The following is an 18,053-nucleotide window of genomic DNA, read 5'->3' on the forward strand; positions in this document are numbered from 1 at the left end:
GCAGTCCTAGCTGCACGCTAAATATGGAGCCTGGAGTGAAGAAATAGTGAGCTCATGATGGGGTGGGTGAAATAGAGGCCACCCACCACCAATCCGTCATGTTTCCTGTGCATGCATAATTAATGCAGCAGGGATTGGGTGAGACAGTGCTACTGGCAGATAGAATTCCGTTTTTCACTCCCTGTCCTGCGCTTGGTGCAATAACGGGAAAGATCTCTTGTTTTGAGCTTTTTTCTCCTGTTTCACTTCAATGTCAATGGTCAGAATTTTACGTTACTTGGACAGGTGCACACCCGACCCAGAAATGTGTGAGACGAAGGCGCGTGCCCCCAAACAATCAAGCAGACAATTTAACCCATTAAAGAGCCAATTTAAAGCTATTTTACGTGACCCGTCTGCTTTTACAATTGGACAGGCCAATTGTCCAGGCAGCCTTTGCGTTTCAGCTACAACATCGATCCAGGGCGGGATGAAAAGTCAGGGTTGAAATAAATCATGTGCCTGGCACTGAGGTTTGTGCTTGAATGTCCTGCCTAGACACTCTGCAGTGTTTTTCCATCAGAATTAATTTAGTACAGATCTGCAGCTTCCTGAGACAGCACCACAGCTGCCGTCCCCTTGAGAAAGGGCATTAGAAGCGCCAGCATTCTCCCTCCCCTTTCTCGGTGCTCACCCCCTCTCAGTGCTGAGCCTTTCCCAACACGCGTTTCATGCTGGTTGTCTGTTAATGGCTGCCTTGGGGAGGGGGGTGGGGGGCATAAAATCGAGCCTGTAAAGTTCTGTTGTGCTGTTCTTCAAATTACTAACTTTCTGGTTTTGATTTTCACTTTAAAATATATTTCAGCTGATGGATACCCAACAAATATTAAAGCAATCCCTTATTTTCTACTTACATCTTTTCTGTATACCCTTTGGTTAATTGAAGCAATTCGTGCATTGGATAAAGTTATCTTTTCATCACTGGTTGCAGGGGAAATTGGAAAAGTATATTTCAAAAGAAAGATATTTGGCGATTTAGATACAAAAAAGCGAATTCCTCCACATGTTGTAAGAAGCAGCCTCTGTTGTATGTTCTTGCGGATTGTCTTCACACCTTCTTTGTTGATTGCAGACTTTTAGAAGTTTCAGGTCTGTCTTCATATTTGCTTTCTTTTGCGGGATCGCTGAATCATTCAAAAATGGTCCAACCCCCTTGAAAACATTTACAAGAGATATTTCTTCACTCAGAGGGTGGTGAACTTGTGGAATTCACTACATCAGAAGACTCTGGAGGCCAAGTCACTGAATGCATGAATAAAGGAAATAGATAGATTGCTAGACACTAAAGGTGTCAAGGTGTATGAGGAGCGTATGGGAGCATGGTGTTGAGATAAAGGATCAGCAATGGTCATATTGAATGGTGGAGCAGGCTCGAAGGGCTGAACGATCTACCCCTGTTCTTATTTTCTATGTTTGGACTTCATGGAAGTTGAATGAGCAAAAGTTTATTTTATGCTCCATAAAGGAATCCCCCACCCTCACCCACTCCTTTCCTCCCTTTCATTTTCCCAACTCCGCCACAGAATCCTTTCACCCCTTCCCAAACTAGTCTCTGAGCCATGCTGCCAAATTGGGTAGCTCCCTCAAGATGGGCAGCATTACAGTTCCTTATTGATCCCTGGGGCGAAATTCTCCCCAGACGGCGCGATGTCCGCCGACTGGCGCCCAAAATGGCGCCAATCAGACGGGCATCGCGCCGCCCCAAAGGTGCGGAGTGCTCCGCATCTTTGGGGGCCGAGCCCCAACATTGAGGGGCTAGGCCGACGCCGGAGGGATTTCCGCCCCGCCAGCTGGCGGGGCAACAAAGGCCGTTTCCGCCAGCTGGCGCGGAAATGACATCCCCGTGCGGCGCATGCGCGGGAGCGTCAGCAGCCGCTGACAGTGGAGGGAGTCTCTTCCACCTCCGCCATGGTGGAGACCGTGGCGGAGGCGGAAGGGAAAGAGTGCCCCCACGGCACAGGCCCGCCCGCGGATCGGTGGGCCCCGATCGTGGGCCAGGCCACCGTGGGGGCACCCCCCATGGCCAGATCGCCCCGCGCCCCCCCCCCCCCAGGACCCTGGAGCCCGCCCACGCCGCCTTGTCCCGCCGTTCAAAAGGTGGTTTAATCCACGCCGGCGGGACAGGCAATTTATCGGCAGGACTTCAGCCCATTCGGGCCGGAGAATCCAGCGGGGGGGGGGCGCCAACCGGCGCCGCCCGATTCCCGCCCCCGCCGAATCTCCGGTACCGGAGACTTCGGCAACCGGCGGGGGCGGGATCCATGGCAACCCCCGGCGATTCTCCAACCCGGTGGGGGGTCGGAGAATGACGTCCCTGATTTCACCCAATTTCCTCTGATGAGGCCCCTGTAAAGTTGGCCCTCAGAACGCGGCATTCCATCACGCCATTGCTACACACTGCCAGAATCATGACCAACTTGGACGCTACCAAATTTAGGTCCCAGTGTATTGTTACACATGATTAAAACACATTTTCCAAAATATAATGCACTTTAATGTTAATCACTGGAAAATGTACGATAGACAAAGAAAAATATATTTTTTTATTGAGTAAATGTAACCTCGCCTGAATAGTAAATATTTTATGAAGGAGATACTGAAGAGTATGAGTGGATTAGGAGAGTCTATTAATTTTGAAGCTAATTGTGCAACTACAGCAACAGTAACACCTTTTATTCTATACATGTGGTGCCGCCTCAATTACTCTCAAAATAAAGCTTTTAGTCCTGATGATAGGGCATCATCCTTTCCTTGATGCCATGTTAAGTACAACCGTCTCATACCTGAGTGCACTGGGACATGTGCTGTAATCCTCAGATGTAAATTTAGTGCCACTTAGGTTACATCCTGAAATGTTTTTCGAGTGGAACCACTATTTTCAAGCATTAGCAGCCAATGGTAACAAAAGCAACTTTCATGTATATTGCGACACTCATAGTGCTGGGATGTTTTATAAATCCAAGAAGAAAATAGATACCAACAGAAGAAAAGAAAGGTAGAATGGAATTAAGAGAAAGAGATTCAAGAGCAATTGTGAAGACATGTCTTCATTAAGCTGATGGACAGCTTATCACAGAAACTTTGGAAATGTTAGAGAAGATGAGGAGGATTTTCTTCTCTCAGAGGGTAGTGAATCTGTGGAATTCTTTACCTCAGAGAGCTGAAGAGGCTGGGTCGTTAAGTATTTGGCTTTGATCTTTAAGTCATCTTTGTCTACAGGAATAGTGCCAGAAGACTGGAGGATAGCAAATGTTGTCCCCTTGTTCAAGAAGGGGAGTAGAGACAACCCCGGTAACTATAGACCCATGAGCCTTACTTCTGTTGTGGGCAAAGTCTGAGAAAGGTTTATAAAATATAGGGGGCGCAATTCCCCCATCTGGTGACTAAGTCCCAACACCGGAGTGAAAACCGGAGTGTTTCACTCCGGCGTCGGAGGCCGTTCCCAGCCCCCTATTCTCCCGCCCCCGGGGGGCTAGGAGCGGCGCCGCGTCATTTACGCGCGCCGGGCCTTGGTGCTGCGTAAAAGTGGGGCCGTGTAAATGACGTGACCGGCGCTGCATAAATGACGTCACCCGCGCAGTCGTAGGTTGGCCGGCGCCTCGAGCAGGACTACCAGTTATAACCCCAGGGGAAACGGGCAGGTGGAGAGGGAGAACGCGATGGTCTGGAAGACCGTCCTACTGACCCTGTGGTCCAGGAATCTCCCAGTTTCTCACTGGCAGGTGGTCCTCCCCGATGCGCTCCACTCTATTAGGTCCCCACTTTGCACGGCCACAAACGAGATCCCTCATGACCGCCTATTTGTTTTCCCTAGCAGATCCACCTCAGGGGCCTCGCTTCCGTCCTGGCTGAAGACACTGGGGCCAGTCCAACTCAGAAAACAAGTCAGGAGCCATAAGTCCGATCCTCTGGTGGCGAGGGTCCAGCTCCTAAACTCCAACCCCCAGTATGCTGATATCAAACACCCCGATGGCCGACAGGATACGGTCTCCCTCCGGGACCTGGCACCCGCCGATTCCACCACCACCACCACCACCTCCCCTCCACCATATCCCGCCCAACCTACCATGACCAGCGCCCCCGCTCCTATGTGGCTCCTGCGCTCCCTCCCACCCGCCATCCCCCCTTTACCAATCCACAGGAATGAAGCTCCAGAAGAGACACTCCCGGTGTCCATGTCTGTACCCGCACCGGCGCCCTCGCTACCGATGCCAGCACGGCCAAGCTCGACACCCGGGCCAGCAACAACGCCAGAGCTTCGGCGATCACAGCGCACAATCCGTGCGCCGGACCGGCTGAACGTATGAACCTGTCACCCCTGCCGGACTTCATTTTTTTAACAGGGGGTGAATGTGGTGAATGTATTATGCCAATAATCCACCATTGTATTTGTATCTGTGCTGTTGCCCTTGTATTTGTATCTGTGCTATGCTGTTGCCCCTTTGGGCTCCTCCTATGGGCCATTGTTTGGCATTATCCATAGGGGAACATGTTGGGGCCTGTATGGGCTCTGCCCACGGCTCCTCCCATTGAAGGGAGGTATAAAGAGCAGTCGACCTGTAGGCGGTTCTCAGTATTGGATCAGTCGCAGGCAGGCACTGTTCGAAGTTGATTAAAGCCACAGTTTACTTCTACTCCCGTCTCGAGTGAATTGATGGTCGCATCACGGGGATTTAGAGGATGGGAGATATGTTCACAGAGGGGAGCTTTCCGAGTATGAGGGCGTTGGAGGAAAAGTTTGGGTTGGCGAGGGGAAACAAATTCAAGTATCTGCAGGTGCGGGACTTCCTTTGTAAACAGGTGTCAACCTTCCCACTCCTACTGCTAGTTTCCAGAGGGTGGGTCGGAGAAGGGAGCGTCTCGGACATTTATAAGGAGCTTATGGGGTCGGAGGAGACGCAGACCGAGGAGCTGAAGCACAAGTGGGAGGAGGAGCTTGGAGGTGAGATAGAGGATGGTCTATGGGCAGACGCATTGAGTAGAGTCAACACGTCCGCAACATGTGCCAGGCTCAGCCTGATACAATTTAAGCTTGTACACCGAGCTCACATGACGGTGGCCCGGATGAGCAGATTCTTTGGGGTGGAGAGCAGGTGCACAAAATGTGCGGGAGGACCGGCGAACCATGTCCACATGTTTTGGACATGTCCAAAGCTTAGGGGATTTTGGCAGGAGTTTGTGGACATCATGTCCACAGTGTTAAAAACAAGGGTGGCGCTGAGTCCAGAGGTTGCGATTTTCGGGGTGTCGGAAGAACTGGGAATCCAGGAGGAGAATGAGACGGAATTTATGGCCTTTGCTTCCCTGGTAGCCCGGAGACGGATACTATTAGAATGGAGGGACTCAAAGTCCCTGAAGTCGGAGACCTGGCTATCGGACTTGGCTAGCTTTCTCTGTTTGGAGAAAATTAAGTTCGCCTTGAGAGGGTCACTGTTAGGGTTCACCCGGAGGTGGCAATTGTTCGTCGACTTCTTTGCGGGAAATTAATCGTCAGCAGACGGTGGGGGGGGCGGGGGGGGGGGGGTGAGTAGTTTAGATTAGAGTTGGGGGTTAATAAGGGTGGGACCTGTACGAGAGGTAAATGGCTTTTGCACTATGTTTATGGTTTCATGTCTACTGTTTATTTTGTTGTTGTTACTATACCAAAAATACCTCAATAAAATGTTTGTTAAAAAAAAAGAAAATTATTCTCTGATGCAAGCAAAGGTTCAGTAGAAATTTTATTTATTAAAAATGCATCCACAGTTTTCAAACAATTCAGTAAATGCTTTAGTTGGGAAAGAAAAGAAAATTTTCTCTAATGGGCTGCTAATGTTTGTGGCTATCTCACTAATCATTCTCTAATAATTTCTAGTTTAACAAGTCTAACAATATTTATGAGAGGGCCGTCTTTATTAACTGGAAGCAGCTGACAACGTCATGTCTTAGGAACAGCATATGCACTTTCAAATATGTTCGAAATTTATGCAACTGCTCATGGAAACAATTTGCATGTTATTGGCTGTAAGATGTAGAATTACTGTGATTTTAAAGTTGAACTGTAGTTTCCCTCAAGTTACTAATCTGGGGCGAAATTCTCCGGAAATGACGCGATGTCCGCCGACTGGCGCCCAAAACGGCGCAAATCAGACGGGCATCGCGCCGCCCCAAAGGTGCGGAATCCTCCGCATCTTTGGGGGCCGAGCCCCAACCTTGAGGGGCTAGGTCGGCGCCGGACGAATTTCCGCCCCGCCAGCTGGCGGAAAAGGCCTTTGGTGCCCCGCCAGCTGGCGCGGAAATGACATCTCCGGGCAGCGCATGCGCGGGAGCGTGTGCGGCCGCTGACAGCTTCCCACGCATGCGCAGTGGAGGGAGTCTCTTCTGCCTCCGCCATGGTGGAGACCGTGGCGGAGGCGGAAGGGAAAGTGTGCCCCCACGGCACAGGCCCGCCCGCGGATCGGTGGGCCCCGATCACGGGCCAGGCCACCGTGGGGGCACCCCCCCGGGGCCAGATCGCCCCACGCCCCCCCCAGGACCCTGGAGCCCGCCCGCGCCGCCTTGTCCCACCGGTAAGGTAGGTGGTTTAATTTACGCCGGTGGGACAGGCATTTTAGCGGCGGGACTTCGGCCCATACGGGCCGGAGAATCGAGCGGGGGGGGGGCCGCCAACCGGCGCGCCGCGATTCCCGCCCCCGCCGAATATCCGGTGCCGGAGACTTCAGCAACCGGCGGGGGCGGGATTCACACCAGCCCCCGGCGATTCTCCGACCCGGCGGGGGGTCGGAGAATCTCGCCCCTGATTCCTGCTCAAGCACTAAAGCTCATTCAGTGGCAATCTGCTACCTGGAGTTGACAGGAAGCTGATTACCTTGAAGATGTGCAGCCAGAGTAGCGGTCCTATGCATGTCTTGAATTTGAAACTAAAATAAATTTACATTTTATTTGTGTTTTATTCTACCTCGCTCTCAAACCAACAATCGGGAAGGATTGACTCTTTGCTATTTGCAGTAGAATCACCAATTCAAAAACTGTAAAACTTTTCAGGCAAAAGATTTGTCTGCACCATTATTTGGGATTCATGGTCTTTCCTTGCCACATTCAGTGCAGGTTGGCGGCACACAAACCTGGTATGTAGTAAATGGCGGAGTTCCTCAGGGGTCACTGTTAGCACCCCTGCTTTTCTTTTTCCCAGGGTAGAGCGGTCAATTACTAAGGGGCATAGGTTTAAGGTGAGAGGGGCAAGGTTTAGAGTAGATGTACGAGGCAACTTTTTTACTCAGAGGGTAGTGGGTGCCTGGAACTCGCTGCCGGAGGAGGTGGTGGAAGCAGCGACGATAGTGGCATTTAAGGGGCATCTTGACAAATACATGAATAGAATGGGAATAGAGAGATACGGATCCCGGAAGTGTAGAAGATTTTAGTTAACATGGGCAGCATGGTCGGCGCAGGCTTGGAGGGCTGAAGGGCCTGTTCCTGTGCTGTACTTTTCTTTGTTTTTAATGCATATTAAAGAAGTAGACTTGTCTGCCTGCGGACACAATTTCAGACTTTACAGATGTCGCGAAACGTGGCAGCACAATGGCACAATGGTTAGCACTGCTGCCTCACAGCGCCATGGACCTGGGTTCAATTCTGGCCTTGGGTAACTGTCTGTGTGGAGCTTGTACGTTCTCCCTTTGTCTGCGTGGGTTTCCTCCGGGTGTTCCGGTTTCCTCCGACAGTCCAAAGATGTGCATGTTAGGCGGATTGGCCATGCTAAATTGTCCTTAGTGTCCAAAAGGTTAAGTGGGGTTACTGGGTTACGGGGGTAGTGTGGGGGCCTGACCCTAGGTAGGGTGCTCTTTCAGAGTGATGGTGCAAACTCGATGGGCCGAATGACCTCCTCTGCACTGTAGAGATTCTATGATTCTGTGATTCTATTGTGAACTGTGAGGAGGATAGTGATCGACTTCAAAAGCACATGGACAAGTCAGTGACATGGACAGAGAAGTGGCAGATGAAATTGAATGCGGAAAAGTGTGAAGTGATTTATTTTGGTATGAAGAATGTGGAGAGACCATAAAATAAAGAGCATGATTCTAAAGGGAGTGCAGAAGCAGGGGGACCTGTGGTTATACGTGTGCAAGCCATTGAAGTTGGCAGAGCAAGTTGAAAACGTGGTTAATGAAGCATAAAGGATAGTATGCCGTATAAATAACAGAAAAGCAAGGCAATTGGGATAAAGCACTGGTTCAGACTCAACTAAAATATTGCATCCAATTCTGGGCACCACACTATCAGAAGACATCAGAGAGACTGCAGAAAAGATTCAACAGAATGCTTCCAGGGATGAAGAACTTCAGTTATGTGAATGGATTGGAGATGTTAGGGCTATTCTCCTTGAGAAGAGAAAATTAAGAGGCGATATAACAGTCGTGATGGATTTGAATGAATTAGAAAGGGATAGATTGCTATCATTGGTGGGAGGAGCTTTCTAGAACTAGAGGACATTGATTTAAAGCAGTTGGCAAAATAAGCAATGGCGACATAATGTTAAGGGCCAGGGTTTAGAAAACTCCAAACTCCATATCATGGTGTTCACCTGACCTACAACAGTTTATAGATTTTGGTTATGAGGAACACAAGGGCCTACTTTTCAGGTGTTATTCACCAGAGGCCTTGAATACTTTTAAACAAAACAAAGTTTATTCTACGAATTCAATTAACATTTTATAAACACCCACAAGAAGCATTTTTATCAACTACAAACATAAATACCCCACACAGCTACAGTCCTCTATATTTAACCCTTAATAACTTCCCTTTACTGTTTCACTCAAGTAACAACATCCATAAACCAGACAAAAACCCTTTTACCCAAAACAGTAGGTTTGAATTATTTCCAGAAAAAAAGTTATCACTTTTAACATGCAGACAGTCAGAGATCCAAGATCCTTGTACTTTGAATACAGCAGCCAAAAGTCTAAACCAAAAGTAAAACTCAGAACCACACAACAGCTTCCAGCTCAAAAACAAAACTAAAAACCAGAGCCACAGCCCAGCTCCACCCACATAATGACATCACTCAAGCCATGTGATAATACATACATTTCTTAAAGGGACATTCCCATGACAATAAGAAAACATCATTTTAATTCAACGAGTGGCTAGGATGTGGAATACACTGTCTGAAAGTGTGGTGGATTCAATTGTAACTTTCAAAAGAGAATGAGATAATTATATGAAGAGAAAACAAATGGCAGGACCATGGGGTAAAAGCGGGAGAGTGGTTCTTGTTTGCAGAGCCAGTAAGAACATGATGGGCTGAATGGCCTCCTTTTGTGCTGTACCCATCTTGTATAACTGATTAAATCTAATGACATAAGAGCTTTTGCTGTGAAATATTGATAAATATCTAATAGTAACATCAGCGCATACTCAGAATCAATACAAGTACGTTATGAAGCAGTATTGCCCTTGAGCGATTTTTTGAAGATCACTGGAAGCCCAAGGAATGCATTAGTCTGGAACACTGTACCACTGCTTTATTTTATGTAGTTCTATGTACCCTTTGCCCTCCATTGTAATTTTAATGATCCATCTTATCAACTTTTGACGGCTGTTATAGTGTTCCAAAGCTGCCACTTACTTCAACAGCCTCTGGCTGCCTCACATGACAGAAAGGAGGACACATTACGGCGATGTGATGGAAGTTCTCAACAAAAGGACAGGAATGGATTTTGTTTGCCAATTCCCAGTAGCGTATATGTAAATTTGTATTGTTATTTAAACATCTTTGTAAATTTTCACTACAACTATAGGTATCTTTCATTTGAAAAAAACGTTTGAGAAATTTTCTTCACTAATTTCCTCCCATCCCATCTTCTCCTCTTCAGGAAGACATGGACTCCTTTAGGAGATAGTTCCATGCACACTGACTGCTATACAAGATTTTGCTTGTCTGTATGTGCAAATCCCTTTCAATTATACATAGTTCCACCAGGGATCCCCAAATAACAATTATGAGCCAGAATCCTGACTCATTTTCCACTCCTTTACAAACAAGAGTGCTGAGGCCAATTGTAGGATCAATGCTGCTACTCTGAGCTATCTCAGCATAAACCAGTGACTAAGGACATTCTTGGTCAATGTGACTTACTGATGTGCTGAATAACTCAATGAGGAATTAGATAGAATTTTGTGGACGTAGATTCTTTTTTGTCTAAGGCCCTTCTTAGACATATCTAAGTGATTTTGTGTATCAAAGGATGCCAATGCAGTGAAAATCTACGCCACTGACCTCAAAGAAAGCTAGCCACAAAGATCTAGTGGCCTTTGTGCCATAGGTTACAACTTTCTCAAAATTAGGTGGCATCAGGTGTTCAGGAAGCAGCCCATTGAATCAGAACATTGAAGTATTCTCACAGACAGCAAAGCAGGAAGTAAATTTCATTGGGCAGGATTCTCTGTCCCGCCACACCAGTTTTCTGGTGCGACGCGCCCCCGCCGGCAGCGGGATTCTCTGTCCCAGCAGCCGGCCAATAGGGTTTCCCCCATGCAGTTGGGAAATCAGTGGGCTGAGTGCGCTGCTGGCCAAAATGGGGATCCCGCAGATGGAGAATCCAGCCCATTGATTATCCCTTACATTTTATTAGACTATACCGAGAGTTAAATAAATTATTAGAACATACACAACAGAAGCTGAAATATAATAACCAAACTTTAAAAGAAGTTAACACTTGAACTTTTTATGGAAATGGTTTTTCTGTACCTGTAAAAAATTTGTTTTTCTGTACCTGTAGCAATAACCACCATTGAATTTCCCCCTGTCAACATCCTGGTGTTACCATTGACCAGAAACTGAACTGGGGTAGCCATATGTAGTATTATGGCTAGAAGAGCATGTCAAAGTCTTGCAATCCTGCAGTCAGTAACTCACCTCCTGACTCCCCAAAGCCTTTCCACCATCTACAAGGCACAGGTCAGGAGTGTAATGGAATGCTCTCCACTGCCTGGATGAGTGCAGCTCCAACAACACTCAAGAAGTTCAACACTATTCAGGAAAAAGCATTTTGCTTGGATGCTACTCCTTCCATAAACATTCAATCCATTCACCACTGACACGATGCACTGCAAAAACTCACCAAGATTCTTTAGACGGCACCATCCAAACCCACAATCACTACCATCTAGAACAGAGTTTTTCAAAATACGGGACGCGGCCCACAGGTGAGTCACGGGCAGGTGTCTGGAGCGATCAGTCGCACCGTTCCCACGGTCGTCTGATTGCAAGATAAGCGCTCAACGGCTGCCACTGGCTTTCAAATTGAGAATAGCGCCACTGCCACCTGCTAAATGAAACAAAATGAGGCTGTGTGCAGTCTTCCGGCCAAAGTGACAACAGAGAGGAGGTCAGTGCCCTACATGCACTCTTGACGTCAAGTGCCCTGAACATGCTTTTGGCACCAAATCTCGGAGGAGAGCTTCTTCCATCTTCTAGCTGCTGGCAAGCAAAGCAAAAGGACTGTGAAGTCCTTACAAGTAAGAGTTGGCCGAGACACAAATAGGCAATGTACCTACTGGACAGGATCTCCACTGGGGGTTCCTGCTTCCAGCTGATGTACATCAGCAGCAGTGTGGTGCAGACCACCGCCAGTCTGTGCCCTCTCCCGGCGATTGTGGGAGAGCCTTTCTGAGGGGGTCACAGAAAAGGTGTCGTTAGTCACACGTGTGGTTCTCAGGGGTGGGAGGGGAGCTGTGTAGTGAGAATTGAGGGGGGGGGGTTGAAGGGGGAGGGGGTGGAGGGAGGTTTGGGGGTCGCATGGAGAGTTGGCAGGTAGATGCTCCCATGGGAGCGGACAGGTCTTGGGGGGGTGAGGGAGGGGTGGTGAGGGCTGGTAGGGGTCATTGCTCACTTGTGCTGCCCGGTGTAGGTTGTTGCTCTTTTTTCGGCACTGGAGACCAGTCCACCTGGTCATACTCCTGGCATTCACAGCTGCCACCACCTTGTCCCAGGCAGCACTGGCTGCCCAATGGCTAACCCTCCAGAACCCTCAGGGGGACAGGACATCTCCCCTAGCCTCCACGGCGTCTAGCAACCTCCCTTCGTCAGCTTCCTTGAATCTTGGGGCTGGTCTCCTGGGTCCCATTGTTGCGAGCTGGCTGGGGTTGGCTGAGCAAGTGCAGCTTAAGTGCTGCTAGACTTTGTTAGCGGCGGTCTGGTGAGTGCAGTGCTGGTGAATCGGCAGGCGAGCCTTCATTTGTGGCGAGAAGTCCGTCAAGTGGACCAATTAACGTTGAACAGCGTTGCCGGCCTCGCTGGGCTGAGCGCTGGCAATTCCCGTTCACTACAACACTTAGAAATCTTTCCAGAGATTCGTGCCCATTGTCATTGCTCCCACAAAACACAGGGGGAGGGATTCTCCGAAATGGAGGCAGAATGGGGGCGTGGGCACTACTGACTCTGGCCCCCACAGGGGGCCAGCACAGCGCTGGAGTGGTTCACGCCGCTCCAGCCTCCCTTCCCAGCGCCAACTGGACGCCACGCCAACCCGCACATGCACAGTGGCGCCGCGCCAACCCGCGCATGTGCGGGGGACTTCCTCCGGCCCCGACACAACATGGCGCAGGGGTTCAGGGGCCGGCCACGTAACAAAATAGGGCCGGGGCTGGAGTGGCCGGCCCGCCGATTGGTGGGCCCTGATCGTGTACCAGACCCCATTGGAGGCCCCTCCCGATGAAGGAGCCCCCCACAGGCCACCCCCCGATCCTGCACGCAGAGTTCCCGCCGGCTGCGAGCAGGTGTGGACGGCGCCGGCGGGACTCTGCCATTTCCGCACGGCTGCTCGGCCCATCAAGGCCGGAGAATCGCGTGCCGGCGTAGGGGTGGCGTGGCGCGGTTGTGGCAATTCTCCGGCCCGATGCGGGGCTTGGAGAATCCCGCCCAGGATTTTATGTTTTGAAGCCATCGACAGGATCATGCACATCATTTATTCAATGTTTTCCTAGAGAGAGCTCAAATCCTGACTTGTCTGTTAATAATCAATTACTCTTATCCTCCATAAAGGGAAGTAGGCAAAATTTTAACTGGTAAGACGGAGAAGGCTTTCTATAGTTAATGATTTTGTGACTATATTTATAAAACAGTCAACAAGGGACGTAAAAGTCTTACATTTAATAATGTGTCGTAAGCACAACAAATCTCCAACAAAAACCCATTCCAATCCAAATTTAAGGGAAGTCTTGTCAGCCCAGCTCTGACCTCCAAGACCCTCCCCAGCTCCGACTGCTGTCCCTGCACTTGCCTTGGGACCCCGGCCCTGCTCTGTCCTCCGTTCCGAGGCTGCCTCTAACAAGGCCGCAGCTGCAGAGACCCTCAAGTCCATAAGCAGTAAAAAAGAACAAATGTGGCCAATCATTTGTGGAAGGTCATTTAGGCCAATTTAGTTGATTAATTCATTGGGTCCACTCTCCAATACTTATCTCGATTGTGTTTTTCGCCGCATTACAAAAACATCTAACCGTGTGAAAAATCTATATAAGGATAGATAAATAGTTCAAAGCACCCATAACTGACCGTAATGCCTGGCCTGCCAGTAGAAGATAGTGTTAAATGAAAAAACAAAAGCAGTTTGCAAATGACCATAAATTTGCATGGATATTTACCATGGCTAGAATATTTCATTGTAGTTTCTGATATACAGGATTGCTTAATGTATGAAGTTGACATGCACCAAATGATTGTCTCCATATGTTTTGACAGGCCTGTAAGCAGTCAAAAAGAACAAATGTAGCAATGATTTGTGTCTGCCGCATCAATGTTATGTTAATAATCAGAAAACAGCAAGTATTAGGGAGCTTGTTATATAGAAATGTGCAAACTATGTACAATTTAGACAAGTGTACAAATAGAATCCATCAATTCCTGCAGCACTCTCATACAATATCTCAGTGTCTATCTTGTTAACTTTGGTCAATTCAAAGTAGAAAGATGAGTGGGTCGAGGGGTCCTACATTCAAACGAGGCTGCTGCAGAGGTATAATAATGTTCCTGTCTGACTTAGCTATGTTTAGTTTGTTTCTGGTACCATCTTGTTACAAGCAAAACTGCATGCTTGTTTATTAACTTCTGTCAGGTCATAATGACATCCCCATATGCCTTTGAATAACAAACATCCTGCCATGGCTCAGCAGGTAGCACTTGCACCTCTGAGCCAGAAGGTTGGTGACGGAATCTTATGTTGCCCCTGTGATGAGTTTGGTGATGGGAGGGATTAAGACCTCACCCTGTATAATATTTTTATAAAATATATATAGATATCCTCGTGGCTATTTCTAAAACTTTAAAAACTGGTCAAAGACTTATTAAAATGATTGAATCTATGTCTGTCAGTGACCCTCAAATGAAAATAGCTACCTGGCAATATCGACGAAATGGGCACCTCGTTAACTCTGGAGAGATACTAATGACTCCCGAAGGGCTGCACAGAGCAAATTCAATTAGAGCTAATCATAGGCCACTTGAATTTCATAATCAGGTTGGTCAACTAGAGTCTAATGGTCTGCTGGAACAAAAGACCCTGCAACCTTCCTTTCAGTTCTTAATGGTTGAGATATTTAACCATCTTGGGGACCCAAAGGAGGGACACACATTCCTTGTCAAAGGCAATGAGGAGAGGTGGGAGCCATGTGACATTGATCTCTAGCTTTCGGAACAGTTATATTGCCTTGCTGTACTGCAACCTCAGTCTGCTATTTACCACCTTACAAGCAGCCTCACAGAAAAGGCCTAGGTTGAATACCTGGGCCCAACTATGCCATTCCTGCGAGAACCTCTCCACCATCGTTTAGAAGACCGATTAACCTCTGCGTGCCTATCTCACTGTGTGAAGTCAACACCACCAGAAAAGTAAATTATACAGTATTGGGTTTCAGCAAGACTACTGACGAAATACCTCATTGGACTTCGAGTATGGACTCTAGAACCCACATGAAACAATATTTTTTCTGTAGTCCCTGCACTGTAAATCCTTTTATTATCAATCCCCCTTTTACTGTATGAATGCAAAGGAGGCAGCATTATGACCCGCTTCCCATGATTTGAGTGTGTGCAAATAAACTAACCATTTGAGTTCAATCTAATGCGATTTTACTGTGGAGTTATTAATAGAAAATTGGATTGCATTAAAACTGAGGGGTTACCATCACCTATAAATGGAGAAACATAGCAAAACACCTTTCTGTTAATGCAAGGGTGGTGAGAGGAGAAAATAATGCTGTTAAAATTAAGCCCCCAACTGTCCATAACAAAGGTATTATTCTGAAATGCATCTAGCCAAATGAGCTAACCTGCAGATTGATATATCTTTGACAAATACTTTTCTCATGGTCCTACAGGTGATCTTTCCAAGTGTCTCAGCTCTGGATTAGCTCTGACTGACAGGAGTCCAAAGCACGATTATTTCTTTTTAAAAAAAAATTTAGAGTACCCAATTCATTTTTTCCAATTAAGGGGCAATTTGGCATGTTCAATCCACCTAACATGCACATCTTTGGGTTGTGGGGTCGAAACCCACACAAACACAGGGAGAATGTGCAAACTCCACACGGACAATGACCCAGAGCCGATCGAACCTGGGACCTCGGCGCCGTGAGACTGCAGTGCTACTACTGTGCCACCGTGCTGCCTGCACGATTATTTCTAATGGAGTGTTTAGGTGTGAGGTGGCATTTCCCCATAATTGTCAACACCAAAGCAATCGAATATGGAGGAAGACCTGACCACAGAGACCCATCGCAGCCAGAAAAGGTATCAACACAATTATTTTCTCTCACAAAATTATGTAAATATGGACAATAGCAGTTTCTATTCCTTTGCAGGGCATAGGCATCACTAGCAAGTTCAATATTTATTGGCCATCCCTAAGAAGGTGGTGGTGAGTCACCTTCTTGAACCGCTGCAGTCCTTTGCCATCGCAGGCGAACATAACTGATTGGCTCGCTTGGCCTTTTCAGGGGTTAATGAAGAGTCAACCACATTGTTGTGGATCGAGACACAAATAGGCCAGACCTAGCTGGTTAAGACAGGGGGTTCCCATTCCTAAAATGGACATCACTGAACCAGATCGATTTTTATGAAAACCTGGTAGTTTCATGATTACCATTAGAACCATTGGGCAGCACGGTAGCACACGTGGCTAGCACTGTGGTTTCACAGCGCCAGAACATAGAACATACATAGAAAATACAGCACAGAACAGGCCCTTCGGCCCACGATGTTGTGCCGAACCTTTGTCCTAGACTAATCATAGATTATCATTGAATTTACAGTGCAGAAGAAGGCCATTCGGCCCTTTGAGTCTGCACCGGCTCTTGGAAAGAGCACCATACCCAAACTCAACACCTCCACCCAACACCAAGGGCAATTTGGACATTAAGGGCAATTTATCATTGGCCAATTCACCTAACCCGCACATCTTTGGACTGTGGGAGGAAACCGGAGCACCCGGAGGAAACCCACGCAGACACGGGGAGGACGTGCAGACTCCGCACAGACAATGACCCAAGCCGGAATCGAACCTGGGACCATGGAGCTGTGAAGCAATTGCGCTATCCACAATGCTACCGTGCTGCCCTGAAGAACAAATAAATCGACACTATATCATTTTACCGTCATCCATGTACCTATCCAATAGCTGCTTGAAGGTCCCTAATGTTTCCGACTCAACTACTTCCACAGGCAGTGCATTCCATGCCCCCACTACTCTCTGGGTAAAGAACCTACCTCTGATATCCCTCCTATATCTTCCACCTTTCACCTTAAATTTATGTCCCCTTGTAATGGTGTGTTCCACCCGGGGAAAAAGTCTCTGACTGTCTACTCTATCTATTCCCCTGATCATCTTATAAACCTCTATCAAGTCGCCCCTCATCCTTCTCCGCTCTAATGAGAAAAGGCCTAGCACCCTCAACCTTTCCTCGTAAGACCTACTCTCCATTCCAGGCAACATCCTGGTAAATCTTCTTTGCACCTTTTCCAGAGCTTCCACATCCTTCCTTAAATGAGGCGACCAGAACTGTACACAGTACTCCAAATGTGGCCTTACCAAAGTTTTGTACAGCTGCATCATCACCTCACGGCTCTTAAATTCAATCCCTCTGTTAATGAACGCGAGCACACCATAGGCCTTCTTCACAGCTCTATCCACTTGAGTGGCAACTTTCAAAGATGTATGAACATAGACCCCAAGATCTCTCTGCTCCTCCACATTGCCAAGAACTCTACCGTTAACCCTATATTCCGCATTCATATTTGTCCTTCCAAAATGGACAACCTCACACTTTTCAGGGTTAATCTCCATCTGCCACTTCTCAGCCCAGCTCTGCATCCTATCTATGTCTCTTTGCAGCCGACAACAGCCCTCCTTACTATCCACAACTCCACCAATCTTCGTATCGTCTGCAAATTTACTGACCCACCCTTCAACTCCCTCATCCAAGTCATTAATGAAAATCACAAACAGCAGAGGACCCAGAACTGATCCCTGCGGTACGCCACTGGTAACTGGGATCCAGGCTGAATATTTGCCATCCACCACCACTCTCTGACTTCTATCGGTTAGCCAGTTCGTTATCCAACTGGCCAAATTTCCCACTACCCCATGCCTCCTTACTTTCTGCATAAGCCTACCATGGGGAACTTTATCAAATGCCTTACTAAAATCCATGTACACTACATCCACTGCTTTACCTTCATCCACATGCTTGGTCACCTCCTCAAAGAATTCAATAAGATTTGTAAGGCAAGACCTACCCCTCACAAATCCGTTCTGACTATCCCTAATCAAGCAGTGTCTTTCCAGATGCTCAGAAATCCTATCCTTCAGTACCCTTTCCATTACTTTGCCTACCACCGAAGTAAGACTAACTGGCCTGTAATTCCCAGGGTTATCCCTAGTTCCTTTTTTGAACAGGGGCACGACATTCGCCACTCTCCAATCCCTGGTACCACCCCTGTTGACAGTGAGGACGAAAAGATCATTGCCAACGGCTCTGCA

Source organism: Scyliorhinus torazame, chromosome 6 (assembly GCF_047496885.1).
Source record: "Scyliorhinus torazame isolate Kashiwa2021f chromosome 6, sScyTor2.1, whole genome shotgun sequence".
NCBI lineage: Eukaryota > Metazoa > Chordata > Chondrichthyes > Carcharhiniformes > Scyliorhinidae > Scyliorhinus > Scyliorhinus torazame.